A 5,854-nucleotide genomic window follows, 5' to 3' on the forward strand; every position below is an offset into this window, starting at 1 on the left:
TTAGGAGGCATCATCCACTGTAAAATCAGCAACAGGAGCATCATTGACGGAAGAAGAGGGGTCATCTTGAGAAGAAGAGGCTTGTTTGTTAACTTCACCAGGAGCAATTCCATCATCTTTGGGAACTTCACCTTCAGGTGAAGGAAAGCTTTGACTCTGCTGAGTTTTTTCAATTGCCTCTTTAGCTTTAGCAATCTTAGTATTAAGGTCAAAACCCTCCTGGCTGGCTTCCATTAGAGTCTCGAGGCGAGTATTCAAAAAAGCTCTACTCACGTCAAGTGACAGCTTATCCTCGAGAGCCTCATAGTCTTTTTCCCATTGATCAATCTCGGTTATCAACTCTTCCTTCTCTATTTTGGAAGCATCAAAAGCTGCCTTCAAAAGGGTAAGGGAACTTTCCAAAAATTTAACCTTATCAGCAGAGACATGGAGATCTTTTTGAGCTTGAGTGAGTGTTTGAACCAACTCTCCTGAATAAGTCTCTTTCTGGTTAAGGAGTTCCCTCAAACTCCTTATCTCTTCGGTTTCCATTGAAAGCTGCTTAGCAAATGAGGATTCAAGGATATCCTTATCCTTACCAACTTGACTTGAAGAAGCCTTTCAATCGCTAACTCAGCAGCGATCATTTGCACTTGTTTCTCTAAGGCATCCTTCTCCTCTGCCAACACTTCCTTTTCTAGTTGAAGACCTTCAAATTGCTCTTTCCAATTGTCAGCCTCGGTGCGGTAATCAATAATTTGTTGGTCAACATGGAGGATCCTTTTCATTAGTTCAGTACCTATCAAATTGATCTATAAAAAAATGTTATGGATAAAACGAAAAAAGAAGAAAGAAGGAGTAAAATTGTAACGACCCGATCGGTCGTTTTGAGCTTTTGCACTTTGATCGCCAATTCTCGGGCACGACTTGCCCCGTGTAATGTATTATGACTGATGTAGATCGTTGATTTTGGTTTCGGGAAAAATCGGAATGAATTTGAAAGAACAGTTTCAGTTGAAAGCTTTGAATTTGAAAGGTTTGACCAAGAGTTGACTTATTTGTATATGAGCTCGGATCGGAATTTTTATGATTTGGTTAGCTTTGTTAGGTGATTTATGACTTAGGAGTGTGATCGGAATTGGTTTTGGAGGGTCCGGTGTATAATTAGGCTTGAATGGATGAAGTTAGTATTTTGGCGAATTCCGGTTGATAGATGAGATTTTGATCCGAGGGTCGGAATGGAATTCTGAGAGTTGCTTTAGGTTTGTTATGTCATTTGGGATGTGTGTGCAAAATTTTAGGTCATTCGGACGTGGTTTGGTTAGGTTTTTGATCGAAAGCGTATTTCGGAAGATTTTTACTTAGGCTTGAATCCGATGTGTTTTGGGTAATTTGATGTTGTTTGAGGTGTTTTGATGATTGGAGCAAGTTTGAATAGGTTTTAGGATGTGTTGGTGCTTTTGGTTGAGGTCCCGGGGGCCTCGGGTGAGTTTCGGATGGTCAATCGGACCAATTTCTATGTTGAGAAGTTGCAGAAATTGCAACAGCAGTTACAGATGATTTTTGGCCTTCGCGATCGCGTGAGGTCCCTCGCGATCGCGTAGAAGGATTTTGGCAGGCCAGGAAATTGCTCTTCGCGTTCGCGTTAGTGGGTTCGCGATCGCGGAAGGTTAGATATTTGAGCTTCGCATTCGCATGGTTATGTTCGCGTTCGCGTATGAGGATCTGGGCTCTAAGGGATTTGTTCTTCGCGTTCGCAGGGCTCTGATCGCGTTCGCATAGTGTAATTGTGGAACCTTGGAACTTTTCTCTTCGCGATCGCGAGGCTTGGGCTGCGATCGCGATGAAGGAAGTTCAGAACTGGGCAGAAAGTTTATAAAATATTTCATCCGCGATTTTGAGCCATTTTTCCTCCATAGCTGAGTATTTTGAGAGATTTTTGAGGGAGATTCAAGAGGGAATCAAGGAGAATCGATTGGAGGTAAGATTTTTGAGCCTAAAAAGTAATTCTATTGTGAAATCTAGCTAGAAATTCATGGAAACTTGAACAAAAATTGGAAGAACTAGGGCTTGGAATTTTGGAATTTTAACTTGGGATTTGAGGGGTCATTTGGACTCCGAATTTGGTGTTCTTTATATGCATAGACTCGGGGAGTGATAAGGAACCCGTTGATGTAAAAAATTTTGAGTTTCGAGAAGTGGGCTCGGGGCTCGGGTTTTGCTAATTTCGGGATTTTTGGTATTTTCCGATTGTTTTCGCTTGGGCTTTGTCCCCTTAGCATATTGTGACGTATTCGTTCTGATTTTGGATAGATTCGACGTGCGTGGAGGCCGATTTGAGGGGCAAAGGCGTCGCGAGCTAGACTCAGCCAGTGCGAGGTAAGTAATGATTGTAAATACTATCCTGAGGGTTTGAAACCCCGGATTTCACATTGCTGTGTTACTTTGAGGTGACTTACATGCTAGATGACGAGCGTGGGGTAGAGCACCGCTGGGGATTATGACCTAGTCCATCCCGAACGATGATTTTAATGCGTATTTGATAGTTAATTGTTTGATGTTATTATATTTTTGGGCTGTATGCCATGTTTGGGGCCTTGTGCCGACTTGTTGAGACCCTTAGGGGCATTTTTACTATCTTTCCTCACTCTATTTGTTTGAAAGCATATCCTCAGTCATGTTTTACCTGTTTATTACTCAAATCTGGCTTTATCACTATATTCTTAAAAATGTGGAAATTGTTTTGGGCCGAGTTCCCTGTTTTACTGATGGTCCAAGTGACCGTGAGATGATGACTGAGATAGACCGAGGGTCTGATTGTGAGATTGATGACTGAGACACACTGAGAGCCTAATGGTGAGGTTAATCACTGAGAGAGGCCAAGGGCCTAGTTGTGAGGATTATATTTCTATGGATCGGGCTGCACGCCGATATATATATATATATATATATATATATATATATATATATATATATGTATGTATATGGATCGGGCCGCACGCCGCAGCGATACTTATATGGATCGGGCTGCACGCCGCAGTGATATGTTGGATCGGGCTGCACGCCGCAGCGATATAGCGCTTGGGCTGTAGGAGCCCCTCCCGGAGTCTGCACACCCCCAGTGAGCGCCGTCGACGAAATATATTGATCGGGCTGCACGCCGTAGCGGTTACTATATGGCACCTATTGAGCGTGAATGCTGAGTGCGAGTATTGATTGGTAAGAGATGAGTCACGAGTGACAGAGAGGCTAGCCCTTGGGGCGTTAGATATATATACATGCACATGAGCGATGCTTTGCCTGAGAGGCCTGTTTATGAACTTGTTGATTTTCCTCCTCTTTAAAGTGAGTTTCTATTGAATATGTTGAATTAGTGACTGTTTTCACTCATTTTTTTAATATTGAGCCTCTGTCGAAATGTTGAACAAATGTTTTAAAACAACTTTTATTTTAACCGGGGTTTATGAGTTGTTCAAAATTTAATCATTGATTTGGCATTGGTTATTTTCACTGAGATTTTCAAGTTATGAGGTGTTTATGATTGCGGTTTTGCCCGAGGGGCCGTTTTACGAATTACGTTTTGCCCGAGGGGCCGATTATGGTTTTCATCCTTTTTATTTGAAATGATATTGAACCCCTACTGAAATTGCTGGAAGGTATTTGAAATGATTTTTACCAAAAAGCTGAACTTAAAAAGAGACGATTGACTCGTATTATGATTTGAAAGCCTGTTGTGATTATTGAGCCTAAAGTAAAAATGTGGATTCATTGTTTCCTACTACTCAGTCTTTATTTACTCTTATTACTTACTGGGTTGGAGTACTCACATTACTCCCTGCACCTCGTGTGCAGATTCAGGTATTTCGGAACCCGGTAGCGGGTGCTGGTTGCTCAGACGCGGAGTCATCAGAGTTAGCAAGGTGGCTGCACGACGTTCGCAGCACCGCTTCCTTCCTCTCATATCTATTACTGTATTTAGTACATTCTCAGACTCTTGTTATATTCAGACCATGGTAGATGCTCATGACTAGTGACACCCCGATGTCGGGCTTGTATGTTATTTTCGCATTTTTATTCAGATTTGTATTATGATATATTGTTTAACTAAAGGTTTTAAAATGACTCTTAATGATTAAAGGGATTAATATGGGTGTTGTGTCGGCTGGCCTCGTCTTCACGAGAGGCGCCATCGCGACTGGGCCAGTTTGGGGTCGTGACAAAAATCAAACTCGAACCCTTAGAGATGAATGAACAATATCGTTCATCCAAGTCAACAAACTATGACTCTCCAACTTTTCCTTCTCCATAGGACCAAGCAAAGGCTTCAACCATACGTTGGCTTGACCTGACTTCTTCAATAAGTTCCCACCTTCAGGAACCTCGACAACGATTTTCTTCATCGCCTTCTTGCTACTGGAAGGATCAACTTCTATGTGAGAAGTAGTAGCAGTTGAATGGCAGATGAGGTGAAAGCAGTCACGGGGGGAGCATCAGCAGCAACTTCAGGTAAGAGAACTCGAGGATAATCGGTATTGGAAAAAAGGTAAGGGGCAACTCCTCAGAAACGTGTTCAAAGGCTTCCTCACTTCCGAAGCCATGAGTAAATTATTGTTCAGCAGAAGCAGGGGGGGATCATTCACTTCTTCATCAGAGATCACTAACGGGGCACTTTCTGGCTCGTCCAAAGGTCTAGAGGGAACTGAGCTTGATGGAGGGGTAACTTCATCATCCGAAATAACGCGTCTCCTGACTCGGGGCCTACGAACTAAAGAACCCTCCTCTGGTTCTTATTCACCCACAGAGCCACGAGCTCCATCAACCTTTCTTTTTGAAGAAGAGCTCAAAATTTTTTCTTAAGCAAGACTCATGGTAAGTCTTGTGGATGAAACAGAAATAGGACTGACGCTACGAATAGGAACTCCTAGTAAAGGAAAAAAAGGCATGGTAAGAAACTCTTAAGTTAGCAAAAGAAAGAAAGAAAAAGACTAAGCGGGAAAAAGTACCGTGTGCCTTAACTTTCCAACCGAATCTCTGTGACAGATATTTCCAAGATCTTTTATCCGTAGGGGCAACGGATAGTAACTTCTCTACCCAATCACGGAAGTTAGAAATTTCCTCAAAAACTTCAATGGTGGCAGAAAAAGTAGGCACGAGAATACATGAGTATCTTTTTTGAGAAAGGAAAAAGACAGGGTAGAAGTACTTACGTGCAAAATTCCATTTTTCTTGAAAATGCATGTTTTCTTCTCCACCAGAGTACTAGTGGGAGCATCAACAAAGCGAGCATACCAGCCACAGTCTCTATCATCTTCAGGCTAACTAGGGGTGGTAAATGGGCTGTTTGGGCTGAGTTTGGGTTGGTCAAGATGGGTTGCACTAATAATTGGGTCAATGCCCAACCCAACCCAAAGTTTAGTTGGGTCAAAATGGGTTGGGTCAAGATGGGCTAAACATGGGTCACAACCCAACCCGCCCAACTTGACCCAAATATTTACAATTTTATCAACTATATGAAAATGAGCGGAAAAAATTTAATCTCTCCCATCACCCCCCCTCACCCCACCCCACCCCACCCCATGAACTGAAAGCCCACTACATTGTTTACTTAACTCAAACCATTAAAATTTGTTTCCTGTTAGCTTAATAAATCATAGATCTTAACCGGCTCAATTTTGAATTGGTTATCAAACAATGAGATAAATTTTAGTCCCTATGTCGTTTGATTATAAATTAAAAAATAACAAGAAAATTACAACTTGTACACCAACATGTCAGCTTAGTATTTAAGACCTTAGTATCGTATTTTTATCCATGCACATGATATCACCAAATTCTATGTCTATACACAAGGCAGAATCTCCCAGATATCATCGCA

The sequence above is a fragment of the Nicotiana attenuata genome, unplaced genomic scaffold (genome assembly GCF_001879085.1).
Source record: "Nicotiana attenuata strain UT unplaced genomic scaffold, NIATTr2, whole genome shotgun sequence".
Taxonomy (NCBI): domain Eukaryota; kingdom Viridiplantae; phylum Streptophyta; class Magnoliopsida; order Solanales; family Solanaceae; genus Nicotiana; species Nicotiana attenuata.